We start from the raw sequence: 15,963 nt of genomic DNA on the forward strand, positions 1-15,963 counted from the left end.
CCTCCGTGGAGAGGCGGTCCTAGGCTGTATTCATTCGTTTGGCCCAACGTGGGGCTCGTACCCATGACCCCAAGATTCAGAGTCTCAGCGCTCTGCCGCCTGAGCTACTCACACAGCTGCCCTCTTGTGCACCTCACCTCAAATTTGTCCGAATTGTGCATGCCTGGGATTCACTGCATGAGATGGGAGGTGGGGTGGTTCCCAAAGTCAGAGCTCAGGTAGTCAACGCGGAGCCGGCCCTCACTGCCTTTCAGGTCCTTGGGGTGCTCGTAAGGCGGCTTGTGGAGCACGTTGATCTAGCAAGGGGATTCAAGAAAGCCGGGTTACGGAAATGACATGGGGGTGGGGGACATGAGGCCACATCTTTGAAGTTGTTCCAATGTTACAGATATACATACCTTTGACTTGACAGCCCAAGAAAGACACGCAGAAAATCTATGCTTTAACCGACTCTCCTCATTCCGCCATTTGAACGAATTTGGGCTCCACCTCCCTCCATGAGCCAAGAAGCAGGAAGTCATGTAGGCAGCAGGAACAGGGCATCCCGCCAGAATTCCCCAAGCCTGAGAGCACATACACGGCACCCCACCGAGGGAGGGACCAAGGGGGCAACCATAGACATCTGCCAAGGCAGTTTAGCAAGGCAGGTGTTCTGAATGCCCATCTCCAGACAAGTCCAGTGGGAAAGGACGTGTCAAGAGTTTTATTGTTCTTTCAGTGATGGAGATTTAAGGGGTCTGATAAAGGGACCTCATAGTGAATGCATAACCCTTGTATACCCCTCCTCATTTGTGATGTGCTAGTGATGTAGTGATGATGTATCAACGATGCTGCTTGAAGTGTATTCTGGGGGGAAGAAGGAAGTTTTAAAAGTTGACATTGCCCCATGCTCGGGGTTCTTACTCCTGGGCAGACCTGTGGTGCAACAGTAAGAATCATGGTCTACTGACCACTGTTTTGCTCCAAATTACCGGGCTGGGACTTCCTCCTTTTACTGACAGCATGGACCCATGGGGGACAAGTGCCCCGGTGAGCTAGGCTGTCAAGGAGTCACTCACCCTGGAATTTTTTCGCTTAACAGCCATTGGCGCCAATACAGAGCAGGCTTCCTAAACCTTGGCCCTCCAGCTGTTTTCAAACTACAGTGCCCATCATCCCTGACCACTAGACCTGCTAGCTAGGGACCATGGAGCTGTAGGCCAAAAGCATCAGGAGGGCCAAGGTTGAGGAAGCCTGATAGAGAGCTCTACCTCTCTTTCAAATCAGAGCCGGCAAAGGCGGTGGAGTTCCTGTGCGGGTGCCTCGAGGCGGTTGGAGGATGGATGGCAGCTAACTGGTTGAGGTTGAATCCTGACAAGACTGAAGTTCTGTGGTGTGTGGGCGGGTGGGGGGGACTCCCTGGTCCTGAACGGGGCAACTGTGCCCCTGAAGGACCAGCTGCACAGTCTGGGGGTCATTTTGGACCCATGGAGGCACAGGTCTGTTCTGTGTCCAGGGCAGCTCTATCTGGGATGCAGGATAAGACCCTCCCTGCCCACGGACTCTCTTGCCAGAGTGGCGCATGCTCTTGTTATCTCCAGCTTGGACGACTGCAATGCGCTCTATGTGGGGCTACCTTACTGCAATTAATCCAGAATGTGGTAGCCAGACTGGGGGCCGTGAACAGCCGCAGAGACCACATAACACCAGTCTTGAAAGACCTGCATTGACTCCCAGTACGTTTCCGGGCACAATTCAAAGTGTTGGTGCTGACCTTGAAAGCCCTAAACAGCCCAGCAGATGAAACTTTCCTCTGGTTGTCAATATTAAGAGGATGCCAGCAAGATCAAGCCTTTCTGTAAAATAAAGGATTTAAATCCAGTCTGACTGAGACCACATACCACCGGTCCCAAGAGATCTGCTTTGGCTCCCAGTACGTTTCCAAGCACAATTCATAGTGTCGGTGCTGACCTTGAAAGCCCTCAATGGCCTCGGCCCAGTAGACCTGAAGGAGCATCTCCACCCCGGACACCGGGGTCCCTCTCCCGAGGGCCTTCTGGCGCTTCCCTCCCTGCAAGAAGCCAAGTTACAGGGAAGCAGGCAGAGGGCCTTCTCGTGGTGACGGCCGCCCTGTGGAACGCCCTTCCATCAGATGTCAAAGAAATAAGCAATTATCTCACTTTTAAAAGACATCTGAAGGCAGCCCTGTTTAGGGAAGTTTTTAAATATTTAATGCTGCCTTGTGTTTTTAATATTTGGTTGGCAGCCACCCAGAGTGGCTGAGGATACCCAGACAGATGGGCAGGGTAGAAATAATAAATTATTATATATTATTATATATCCAAAGCCAACATGAAAGCATTCAAACTCTGACGGAACGGAGCGGCGCACACCTCTTCACAGCATAGACCCACCTTGTCCAGGCAAAGGTTCCCATGTCTCTCGGCAATAGCCTTTCGGAAGCCGTGAGACAGTGGATACAGCATGCTGTGATGCGGGTGCACCGAAGGGAGCCGGTTCTTCTCCAGCTGGTCAGCCACAATACTGACAAGCTTCTTCATTCTCTCGCCGTAATCGGTCCAATCACAGACGATCTGAAAGGGGGCAAAGAAAACCAGGGTTCTAGATTCAGGTAGGTAGCCGTATTGGTCTGATGAAGTCAATATATATATATAAATTGTCCAGTAGTGCCTTAGAGACCAACAAAGTTTGTTCTTGGTATAAGCCAGGCACCCCAAGCCTTCGGCCCTCCAGATGTTTTAGACTACAATTCCCATCATCCCCGACCACTGGTCCTGTTAGCTAGGGATCATGGGAGTTGTAGGCCAAAACATCGGGGGGGGGGGCGCAGGTTGGGGATGCCTGATATAAGCTTTTGTGTGCATGCACACTTCTTCAGATACACTGAAGCGGAAGTCCCCAGACCCTGATATACAGAGGGAGAAGTCCCCAGACCCTGCTATATAAGAGTAAGGAGAAGCCCCCAGACCCTGATATATAGTGGGAGGGTGAGTTGGGGTTTTTCTCCGAAGGGTAGTAGGAGTCAATGGGTATGGTCCACCTGCTGGCAACTGTGAATGACTGAAAAAACAAGGGATGGTACGCAGATGACCTGAAATAGTTTTAGGATATGTAATGAGACACATTCGTCCACAGGTTGACCATACCGATTGAGTCCTACTACCGTTCAGAGAAATACCCCGCCCCACCCTCCCTCTAAATATCAGGGTGTGGGGACTTCCGCTTCAGTGTATCTGAATAAGTCTGCCTGCACATGAAAGCTTAGACACAGAACAAACTGAGTTGGTCTCTAAAGTGACATTGGACAATTCCTGAATTAGGTGACGCTTTTACCATTACCGTGGTACCTTGGGACTCAAACGCCTCGGTTCCCAAATGCCGGAAACCCTGGGAGTGTTGGCCCTTAAAACTCTGCCTCACCTGCAAACAGTGCGCCAGGTTGCAGTAAGCGTCAGGAAAATCCGGCTTCAGTTTCAAGGCGGTGCGATACGAAGCAATTGCCTCTGGGATGTTTCCGGAATCCTAGAAAGGGAGGGATATTTCAGCAATTGCCACTAGCTTTTTTCTCAACCATCAAAACCAAAGATGAAGAACAGACAGAAGGCACGATGATCCACACCTGGTAGACTTATAAAGTAACATTCAACAATCATTGGAATAGAACAGGGGTCGGCAAACTTTTTCAGCAGGGGGCCGTCCACTGTCCCTTAGACCTTGTGGGGGCCAGACTAGATTTTGGGGAGGGGGAAAAAGGAACACATTCCTATGTCCCACAAATAACCCAGAGGTGCATTTTAAATAAAAGGACACATTATACTCGTGTCAAAACATGCCGACTCCCGGCTAGATTGAGAAGGCCATGGGGCCGTAGTTTGCCTCCCCATGCTATAGAATAATATTGAGTATCAGCATGTAAAAATTCAATAGAAACCTACTCTTAACAATTACAATAAATTGTAATTAATCGTACAATAAATGAATATTACAATGAATGATTATTGTAATTGATCATAGAATAAATGTTACAATAAATGGTTATAAAACAATGGCAAGTCACAGTGTCTACAATAGCCGCAGCGAGAATCTTAACAGACAAAGGATGGAAAGGAGAATCCCATCCCTACTAAGTTGGCGTAGCTAGCAAAAAGGCTAAAATACGCAGAATTAGCAAGATTATAATACAGGCAGAATTACGAGAGGTTTTGGAAGAAACATTTCATAGAGAACAGGACACTTGCAGAGTACAGTGGTACCTCTGGATGTGAATGGGATCCGTTCCGGAGCCCCGTTCGCATCCTGAAGCGAATGCAACCCGCATCTGCACGTCGCAATTCGCCGCTTCTGCGCATGACATCATTTTGAGGGTCTGTGCATGCGGCGAAACCCGCAAGTAACGTGCTCCGTTACTTCTGGGTCACTGCGGAGCGCAACCCAAAAATATTCATCCTGAAGCATATTTAACCCGAGATAGGACTGTATTGTCTAAATTTACAGGGGTGCCCAAATTTTCCCAAAGAGGGCCAGATTTGACATGAGGGCGGGGCAAATTTGTTGAGCTGTTTTAGGATTTAACCCCAAGGTTGTTGAGCTCTTTTTAGGATTGAAGTTGTTGAGCATTGGGGGGGGGGTTGCCCCAGTAAGTAAACCAGGTTACGCTCCCCGGCCACACGCTGGACATGTGTGGTCTAAAAAAAAATGTTGGGAAAATTTAAATTCTTTGGCAGGTGTGGATTGACAAAGGACAGCAGGAAATATGACAAAACCAATGCATTTTGAGATCTAGGAGAGACGAGCAAAAGGGCGCCATCGGAAATGTGACGTAGGGGTGATTGGAAGTCACAATGAGATTTTTGGGTGTGGAACTCCACCATACTTTCCGTCTATATAAGCCACCCTCTATTTGGGGGGGCTCAAATTTAAGAAAATGAGCCATTCACCCACCCAATCACCCGTATAAGACCTCCCCCCCCATTTTTATTTCAAAGTAAAAATAGCAATTTTTTCATTTTCCTTTTAAAAAAATTATTTACAAACAAACACATAGACACAAAACAAAATTCGTATTACCCTACCACCCAAAATTTCAGACATTAAAACCACCCTTGTGGCTTCCCTCCACCGCCCCTCACCCTCCTATATAATATTTCACATTGCCATTTTTATTTCCCCCCTATTTATTTATTTATTTTTGATTTCATTTTACATGCTAGTTGCCGTACATTTTCAACACTATACATTACATATATGGATTCCCCACATCTAACCCTATACACAACTCAGCATTTACCCAAATACCCACGTGACTTCCTTCACTCACATTCACATTGCAATTTTTATCTAAATTTATATTTCTTAACTCTTTTAACTTACTATTTATTATTATTATAAACCAGATTTACAAACATTAAACCAAACATATCAACATGTTAGTTTTTGAGCAGTACTTGAACACATAATCTTCAAACCATTTCCATTATATTTTTATTTTCCAGTTTGATTGGTACCTTATTACTGCACTTGACCTTGCCAGTTCTATAAATTCAATTAGTTTCTTTATCCAGTCATCCTTTGTGGGTATATATTTCCTGTTCCAGTTTTGTGCAAGGAGTAGCCTTGCTGCAGCTGTCGCGTATAAGAATAATATCTTCCCATCTTGTGGTATTTCTTTACCTCTTATACTCAGTAAATATGCCTCTGGTTTTCCCCTCTAAATTAATTCTGATCATCTTTTTTATTTCCTCATGAATTTTTTAACGTTTCTGTAGCCCCACCATAAACGTATCGGCGTGCCCTCTGCCTCCTCACACTTCCAGCATAAATTCCAATTCTCCCCTTTTTCTTTTTGTGCCCCATCTCGGTTTGGGACGGCTTTTGCCAGTTGTTTTCCTTTTGTAAAAACTAAGATTCCCCTGCTGCCCCCCCCCCCAGTTTTTTTTTTTTTAAATAGATTTAGCAGAGACACAAAGCTTACCTTATGGATGGAAGTGAGGTTGCTGTGGGCATCGGCAAACACAGGATTTATCTGGATTGCTCTTGTGTAGCATTGCAGAGCTCCCTGGACGTCTTGCATTTCCTTCAAGGTTTTCCCCATGTTGGAATAGGCGTCTGCAAAAGTGGGACTGATTCTGACATGGAGGGGGAGAGAAAAAGTGCCATTTTGGTACAAAAATACTCTGAAGTTACGCTGGAAATGTAAGGGTCAAGAAGGCTCTTTCTATCCTATACGGTGGTCTTTAGGGCAGTTCATTAAAAAAACTTTTTTAAAAAATGCCTTCTCCAAAGCCTTCACAAAATAGGAAAACGTCCAAGAAAACAGCTATTTTCATGGAGGGTTGAGATATTAACTGATATGCACAAAATTTCAGATATAGCTATATAATCCCTAGTGTAGTAAGATAAGACCTTGGGAGCAGGCATCTTCAAAAAAGTGTTTTTTTATGAACCACCCTAGTGGTCATGTGAGACAGTGAGACCTTGGTTCTCAAATGTTTTTTATACAGGTTTCTTTATACAGAAGGTTTTTTATACAGAAAGGTTCAGCATTGTGGCATCCTCTTCATACGGACAAGCAGCACTTTCCTTTTGGGAAATTCCATGCTCCTCAATTCTGGCAATTATTAATCACTCTCAATTCCACCCTAATAATTGCCACCTGCCCGGATTTTAACTTGTCTGAATTAATTTTTATTTGAATTACTTGATGTCTGCTTTTAGGCTCGTTGTGTTGTTTTTATGATGTTAGCTGCTCTGAGCCCAGCCTTGGCCGGCGAGGGTGGGATACAAACAAAAACAAATTATTATTATTATTATTACTACTACTCAAACGCTTTGGTTCCCAAATGCCGAAAACCCAGAAAAAGTGTTCCAGTTTCCAGGCGTTTTTCGGAAGCCAAACATCAAATTTGGCTGTCAGCTATTCTTTCTGGGGCGCCTGCACCAATCAAACAGACTTCGGGAACAGATTAAGTTTGGTGCTTTGGTTTTTGCAATTTATGTGGTGTTTTTGTTTCGGAGGCTTTTTTGGTTCATTTGTTTTTGCGACTGTGCGGATCCCAGTTTAGTTACTGATTGATTGATTGATTGATTGATTGATTGTGTGATTGCAGAAACGGATAGAAGCCCCGGTCCCCATCCGAACAATGACTATCATCAGTGCAGGTGAGGAAAAAAAATAATTTTCATTTTTATCATTTACAAGACTGTTGTATTTATTTTAGAGTACAGTACATGGATGACTGCTTTCATTTTAGGGATCAGTGGTCTCGTTAGATAGTAAAATTCATGTTAAATGGCTGTTTTAGGGATTGTTTTTCAAAGTCTGGTACGGATTAATCCGTTTTGCATGACTTTCTTTTTTTTTTATATAATAATTTTTATTACGTTTTTTTCCAGATTACAAATAGAAAAGAAAGAACATAGACAGTAGAAAGAAAGAAAAAACAGAAAATCTCAACCATTTCAACAACTTATTTCAGATTTCTATCGGGCTTCCCCACATCTCCCACATAGTGCATTCTTAACAATAAAATTATCAGCAAATTATAACCTTGTTTCATGTGTTTCTTTTTACTTTCAATTGCAGTTTAAGTTTAAATCTCTTGTTTTCAATTTACTTTTAAAATATAACATATTGTCATTTTTACCCATTTAAACCTTGATTCTTTCGTAAAAATTATCCAATTTCTTATATAAACCATTTTGTTGCTGGGGCTGATATTCCAAATCATACGGCGTCTTAAGATTCATATAACTTATAATACTTTTGCAAATAGTCCTTAAATTTACACCAGTCCTCCTCCATTGCTTCTTCTCCCAAGTCTCGAATCCTTGCAGTCATCTCGGCTAGTTCCATGTAGTTCATCAGTTGCGTCTGCCAGTCCTCCAGTGTGGGCAAATCTTGAGTCTTCCAATGCTTAGCGATAAGAATCCTTGCTGCAGTAGTAGCATACATAAAAAGAGTTCTATCCTTCTTTAACACCTTCTGGCCGACAATGCCCAGGAGGAATGCCTCTGGTTTCTTAGGGAAAGTGTATTTAAACACCTTTTTAAACTCGTTATATATCATTTCCCAGAAGGCCTTCACTCTTGGACAGGTCCACCAGAGGTGAAAGAATGTCCCTTCAGCCTCCTTACATTTCCAGCATTTATTATCGGACAAGTGGTAGATCTTAGCAAGCTTGACTGGGGTCATGTACCACCTGTATACCATTTTCATAATGTTTTCTTTCAAGGCATTACATGCCGTAAACTTCATACCGGTGGTCCATAACCTTTCCCAGTCCTCAGACATGATGTTATAACCAATGTCCTGGGCCCATTTTATCATGGCTGATTTAACTGTCTCATCCTGAGTGTTCCATTTAAGCAGCAAGTTATACATTCTCGATAATAGCTTGGTCTTTGGTTCTAACAATTCTGTCTCAAGTTTCGATTTTTCCACCTGGAATCCTGTTTTTTTATCTAGCTTAAAAACCTCATTAATTTGGGCATAATGAAACCAATCTTGCACTTTACCCTTTAACCTTTCAAAGCTCTGCAACCTCCAATTATCTCCAATGTTTTCTATTATTTCCCAATATTTCGGCCAACCGGCCTCCATATTGGGTTTTTTCCGAGCCTTGGCCTCTATTGGTGATACCCACCTCGGAGTTTTGCTTTCTAGTAAGTCTTTGTATTTTTTCCAGACCATAAATATTGCTTTCCTGACAATATGGTTTTTAAACATTCCATATGTTTTTGCCTTGTCATACCACAAATACGCATGCCAACCTAACGAGTTATTAAAGCCTTCCAGATCTAGGACATCAGTGTTTTCCAACAAGATCCAATCTTTCATCCAGCAGAAGGCTGCAGCTTCGTAATATATCCTTAAGTCCGGCAGGGCAAATCCCCCTCTTTCCTTTGCATCAGTTAGTATTTTAAACTTTATTCGGGGCTTTTTGCCCTGCCAGACAAATTTAGAGATATCCTTCTGCCACTTTCCAAAACATTCCACTCTGTCCACAATCTGCAAGGCCTGAAACAAAAACAACATCTTTGGCAAAACGTTCATTTTTATAGCTGCAATTTGGCCTAACAAGGACAACTTCAGTCTTGACCAAATTTCTAGATCCTTTTTAACTTCTGACCAACATTTCTCATAATTATCTTTAAATAAATTCAGGTTCTTGGAGGAGAGATTGACCCCCAGGTATTTCACTTTTTTAACAATATTTAGTTCTGTTTCCTTCTGAAACCCTTCTGTTTCAGTAGCTGTCAAATTTTTCCCTAACACCTTAGTTTTTTGTTTGTTCAACTTGAAACCCGCCACCCGACCAAATTTCTGTATCAGTTCCAGAACTCTTTTTGTACTAGATTCTGGCTCCTGTAATGTTAAAACCAAGTCATCTGCAAATGCTTTCAGTTTATATTGTTTCACTCCGACCCGTATTCCTTGTACCTGCCGATCCTTCCTTATCATGTTCAGCAAAACCTCCAGGACTGAGATAAACAATAAAGGGGACAGGGGGCACCCCTGACGTGTACCTTTTTCAATCTGAAGCTCTTCTGTCACCACATTGTTCACTATTGTTCACTAGATAGAGTTTTGCATGACTTTCTATGGGAAAGTGCACCTTGGTTTTGGAACACATTCAGTTTGAGAACCAAGGTACCACTGTATAATTAACTGGGGGGGGGGGGAGAGAACATTTGTGTAAAAACCAGAAGCCTTTCTAATAGGTTTAACGGGTGAAGAAATACCAAGAGACCTAAAAAGACAGTGTATTCTATTTATGCCAGAATGTTCTTAGCCCGGATGTGGAAGGAAGAGAAGGTCCCAACAAAAGAAGAGTGGATTATCAAAATGACTGTGAAGATCAGACATCAAGATGATAGGAAATTTAAGCAAAGAAAAAAGTTAAAAGGACAAAATGGGGAAAATAATGAAGATGAAATGTGAAAAAGCATGGTGCAAAAACCTTAAGGATATAACCATCGTTAGTTCAAAGATGGCAAAATTAAGGGAGAATGAGATAGGCAGGAGAAGTAAATATTTAAAAAAACAGAAGAGGGAAGCTGGGGGAGATTGGGATTCATCTATGCTGTCTGCAAGAATGATGTTTGTGTTGAATATAAAATGCTAAAACTTAATAAAAACTATTTATATATATAAAAAAATTAAACAAGAATGGGAAAAATTTATTGAATACCTTAAAGATACATATTTAGAAATAATAATAATAATAATAATAATAATAATAATAATAATAATAATAATAATAATAATGGGCCTATGAACTGCCTTTTTCGTACGCATAGGAAATACTGTTAGAAAATAAGACTGTCAGGGGATCAAGCTCAGCCGACACAGAGAACAGCATGTGCCCAGCTTTTATTTCAATTTCTGTACCGTTCCTTAACACCTTGCATTGTTCTTCTGATGAAAAAGCAGATTTTTGGTCATTCCAGGAGGCCTAGGAATATAAAAAGGGGGACAGACCCTCTTCCTTCCAAAAGGGACTTATCGGACCATGCTTTGTCGAGCCTCAAAATGCTACTTCACTTTCACTTCTTCACCATTATTTCCGTTATTGATCAAGAAAAATTTGATCGGCGATTTTTAAAAAGACCCAGACTAGGAGTCCAGGGTACGCATGCCTAACCCTTATATCTCAATTTAATTGTTGTAATTCTCCACGCACGTACCTCAAGAGCTTTCCGGTAGAGGCGGACAGCCTCCTCGATATTCCCTTGTTCTCGCTTGATGTTCGCCAGGTTATTAAGAGAATCCGCGTGAGTCGGACATAAACGGAGAGCTGTATTGTAGCATTCCTCGGCTTCGGCAACCTTCGAAACACAAAACAGAGTTTTTACACGAATATTAGTATGTCTTTCACAGGAGCCCAAAAGGCTGCTCTGTGATGTGATGGCTGGATTGAGGTTTGATACGGCCCCTCAGCTCCTGACGGTAACTTGGTATTAGAGCGGTTCATAAAAAACTCTTTTTTTGAAAATGCCTGCTCCAAAGTTCTTCTCTTACCAACAGTAGAGATTATATAGCTATATCTGGAATGGCATGCATATCAGTTAATATCTTTTATATATATATGCCAGCTGTCCTTTGTCAACAACCAATTGTTGCTGTTTTTTATATTGAATATATGCTATATGGTAACTGTTGCACCTCATAGGTAACTCAAGCCTTCTGCACGTCACAAAAGATGTATTTTATCAAAGTCATTGTTGAACTGAAATACAATTAAGAAGTATATTAATAGTGAAATGCAATTAAGAAGAAGCATATTAACAGTAAAACCCCACAATTGTTGAGCCTTTTTTAAGGATTTGACCTCAGAGGTGCTGACCTTTTTTTAGGATTAAAGTTCTTGAGCTTTTTGGGGGGAAGTTTTGCCCTAGTAAATAAACCGCCACGAGGGCCGGATTAAATCGACCAGAGGGCCAGATTAGGCCCCTGAACTGGACTTTGGACATGCCTGGTCTAAAAGAACATTGGGAAAATTTAAATTCTTTGGCAGGATAGCAGGAAATATGACAAAACCAATGCATTTTGAGATCTAGGAGAGATGGGTGGAAGGCCCCCAAAGTGGACTTTGGACATGCTTGGTTTAGGGGAACATAAATACAAGAGCAGACTAATCCGATTCAAACTCTCTTTCCCGCACACTTACCGTCTTTTGCAAGATGTATTTAAGGAAGACAGTAAGGGAAATGGTTTTGGTCATACTAAATCAAAATTAAGAGACAGAGTTGCTAGATAGTAAAAGAAAATCATTGCCAAAAACATATAAGAATGGCATACAAAGGATGAAGAAGTTAAGTCGGTTATGATTAAATGGGCTCAAGATTTTGGTCATAACATTGAATTAGATAAGTGGGAAAGATTATGGGCAAAAACAATTTATTGAATGTACAGCACTAATTAAAAATTTAATGAAGGTGACGTATAGGTGGTATTTGACGCCGACTAAACTTGCTAAAATATATATAACTCAAGATAAGGCACGCTAGAAATGCAAGGAGAAGGAAGGGAATTTCGTCCATAGGTGGTGGATGTGCACTAAAGTCAAAGTCTACTGGGATATGATTTACAAAGAATTGAAAAAGATCTTTAAATATACTGTTATTAAAAAAACCAGAGGCTAATTTTTGAAAGTGATTTACAAATGCTAAAGTAAATTGTTTTAAGTAGAGTAAGAAGGTAAATAGGGCGATATATGTTCAGGTAGGCAGCTGTGGTGGTCTAACGCAGTTGAAATATATAAAAAATATATAAATTGTCCAGTAGCACATTGCAGACCAACTCAGTTTGGTCTTGGTAGAAGCTTTTGTATCTGAAGAAGTGGACCTGCATACAAAAAATTATACCAAGAAGAAGCCAAGTTTAGCAAGCCCTGTTTAGGGAAGGACTATTGTATTTTAATATTTTGTCGCCAAGAGTGGCTGGGGAAACCCAGCCAGATAGGCGGGGTATAAATTTTATTATTATTATTATTATTATTATTATTATTATTATTATTATTATTATTATTATTATTATTATTATTATTATCATCATCATCAGGTGCTACTGGACAATTTTTAAAGGGTGATATAGAAATGCTAAGAGGATCGTGACTGCTTAAGAAAGCCAGGGAGTGGGAGCGGGGGAAGGGGGAGGGGAGTCGACGCTTGGTATGAGCAAAGTTGTATGTGACGATATGACAAAGGAAAAAATAAAAGAGGACTTCTTCTAGGTTCTGTACCCCAAATCCCCCCCCCAAAGAGCCCAATTTCGAGGTCACCATCATCCGGAAGGCTTTTTTCAGCAAACCCTCTGACATACAGAAAGCAAAAGGGACCGGTTTCATTTTCTTTTTTTAATTTTTATTTTATTTATAACATAGTCCACAACAACTCATACATACAAACAGACCCACCACCATTGACTAATTATCAAAATTAAACTCCTATCCTCTTACACAAAGAAAACATAACATAAAAATAAAAGACTTTATTCTGTTAAATGGCCGCCTTATTTACCTCTTGTATACTATTTCTTTTGTATGGGATTATTACAATTTTTCCTAATTATGACTTAAACCACAAAGTCTCCTGTAGAAATTAATTGAAACAAGTCCAAGTGTATATTTTGGGGCACTGTTTGGTAAAGTATTCTCTGCATTTTCCCCATTCCTTTTGGAATTCTTGTCTGGGTTGTGCCCTAATTGTCTCTGTTAATCTGGCCAATTCAGCATGGGGTAAAAGCCTAAGAAAAAGCTAAACAACTTCAATCCTAAAAAAAGTTCAACAATTTAAACCCTAAGAAAAGAGCTCAACAACTTCAATCCTTAAAAAAAGTAAACAACTTTGGTCGGCCCTTATGGCCCTTCACTTCATCAAATCTGGCCCTCTTTGAAAAAAGTTTGGACACCACTGCCTAATAGGAAAGTTTCTGTATTTTTTTTTCACAGGCCCACCAGAAATGTATAAGTGTCCCTTCTTCTTTACTGCACCTCCAGCACAGTTTTTTTGTTTTATACATTTTAGCTATTTTGGCAGGTGTTAAGTACCATCTATAAAACATCTTTTATATAGATGTTCCCCCCACCCCAAGGCAAAAGGGACCAGTTTCTTACGCTGCCTTTCTCTTTCAGCGCGTTGGCCAGGTTGCAGTAGGCGTCAGGGAAGTGGGGCTGGAGCTCAATGGCCCTCTTGTAGGTATCGATTGCCAGATCGATCAGCCCCTGTTCGTAATACACACATGCCAGGTTGCCGTGGACAACAGCGTGGTTGGGACTCAGGCTCAGGGCCCGTAGGTAGGCTGCAACGGCTCTGAAATGAGATCAAGGACTGGTTCAGTTTCATTGTCACCAGGGTGGATAAAAATCTGTTTTTTAAAAAATAAAATGCTTTGGGAGGACGATTAAGAGGATCGAGGCGGGCCGGGACTGCTGATTCTTTTAGATTTGTTAGCGGCCTTCGACATGGTCGATCACAAACTTTTGGACCACCGCCTTGCCAACGTGGGGATTCAGGGCACAGTCAGACAATGGCTGTGCTCCTTTATCTCAAGTCGGGGACAGAGGGTGGCGCTAGGGAGGGAGTTGTCGCTGCGGCACTCCTTGTTGTGTGGAGTGCCGCAGGGCACAATCCTTTCCCAGATGCTTTTCAATATCTTTATGCGCCCCCTTGCCCAGATTGTCCGGAGTTTAGGGCTGAGTTGTCGTCAATATGCTGATGACACCCAACTTTATCTGTCAATGGACTCGGCCCCAGACACACTGACCAGATGCTTGGAAGCCGTGGCTGGGTGGCTGCGTGGGAGCCAGTTGAAGTTAAATCCTTCGAAGACAGAGGTCCTCTGGCTGGGTCAGGACAACATGGGGTTGGGGGGCCAACTCCCATCTCTTGTGGGGGCGCAATTAGTGCCAGAGCCTTCTGTCAAGAGCTTGGGTGTAACCTTCGATGCCTCTCTTTCCATGGAGGCACAGGTTGCAGCCACAGCAAAGGTGGCATTTTTCCACCTCCGCCGTATTAAGGAATTGGTTCCTTACCTTTCTCGCCCTGATCTGGCCAGTGATCCATGCGATGGTCACCTCCAGGCTTGATTATTTTAACTCGCTCTATGCTTAGACTCACTCTGACACCCTATATGGGATTTGGTATATAAATTTTCCCGTGGCTTTTTTGCTGGCCCATGTAGCACCAGCATGGATAGCTGGCTTGGGTGAATAGCTGATGTTTCCTCCCTTTGTAGTCTTGATGAGGCTGCATTTTAAGCTGTATTTTAATTAACTGGGGTTTTTTTCTATTCTATTTTATTGTAATTTATATTTGGTGTTAGCCGCCCTGAGCCCGGCCCTGGCCAGTGAGAGCGGGGTAGAAATAAATAAATAAATAAATAATTCGGGGAAGAATTATTTGTTTTAAGTTTTTCATGTGTGCGAAAACTCAGTCCAAGTTTTTCTTGGGGAAAAAATGTTTCAGCACATCAGTTAAGCAACATGGATACATATGCTACCATGTTACTGTTTTAGTGAAATAAATTGCTTAAATTGTTATGAAGGAAATGTTTCTTTTCTCCTTCCAATCAAGTACAGCAGAAAAGTTGTTCAAATAAAAAGTGTTCACTTATTAAAACTCACCATCATTTCGTCACAATCGGGCTGTATATAGCAGAACCAAATCATTTTGATATAACTGTAGAAAAGACTCTGAAGTTAGGATTCCAAAAAGGAAACCTGCCTCCGATTGTCAATATTAAGAGGATGCCAGCAAGGCTGAACCTTCCGGTAAAAGGGGGATTTAAATCAAGTCTTATGGATTTGGGATTTAAATCAATTTGCTTTAAATAAAATCAACCCTCTAGGCAACAATGGGAGTTAGTTTGGGTATGGGTGCAACCACTAAACTGAGAATATAAGACGTAATGTGATTATACGCAAAACCAATAAAAAACATTTATATAAAAAAGAGAATATAAGCTCTATGCCTATTTGCTTACCTGTCAAATATACGCGCCTCCTTCAAGACGTTCCCCAGATTAATGTAAGCATCCAGGAAGTTGGGGTCCAGGGTCACCGCCTGAAAATATTTAAGATAATAGATTTTTGTTACTAATACAGTCATACCTCAGGTTGAAGTAGCTGCGGGTTAAGCATTTTCGGGTTGTGCTCCGTGGCGACCTAGAAGTAACAGAGCCCGTTACTTCCGGGTTCTGCAGCTTGCGCACGTGCAGACACTCAAAATGATGCCACACGCATCTACGGAAGCAGCAAATTGTGACCCGAGCATGTTCGCTTCAGGATGCGAACGGGGCCCCGGAACGGATCCCGTTCGCATCCAGAGGTACCACTGTATAACAGCATGGTTACTTTTAAATAAGTGGGTCAACTTTGACCTAGGCTGCCTCCTACCTACCTTCCTACCTTATCAATCTACCGACTTTATCTTATTATCTATCTACTTGCCTATCTATCTATC

General features: G+C 42.1%; 2 long non-coding RNA genes across 2 annotated transcripts; both read right to left on the minus strand.

The window, feature by feature from the left end:
* Positions 1-224: 224 nt before the first annotated feature.
* On the minus strand, positions 225-3,524 carry LOC308577970. The gene is made up of 3 exons (XR_014003795.1): positions 3,421-3,524; positions 2,394-2,573; positions 225-296 (listed from the first exon to the last, which is right to left on the minus strand). It is a non-coding gene; the product is annotated as an uncharacterized lncRNA (long non-coding RNA).
* A 7,168-nt stretch (positions 3,525-10,692) lies between these two features.
* On the minus strand, positions 10,693-15,566 carry LOC308578082. The gene is made up of 3 exons (XR_014003832.1): positions 15,485-15,566; positions 13,617-13,812; positions 10,693-10,827 (listed from the first exon to the last, which is right to left on the minus strand). It is a non-coding gene; the product is annotated as an uncharacterized lncRNA (long non-coding RNA).
* Positions 15,567-15,963: the final 397 nt, after the last annotated feature.

Source organism: Podarcis bocagei (genome assembly GCF_964188305.1).
Source record: "Podarcis bocagei genome assembly, chromosome: W".
Lineage (NCBI taxonomy): Eukaryota > Metazoa > Chordata > Lepidosauria > Squamata > Lacertidae > Podarcis > Podarcis bocagei.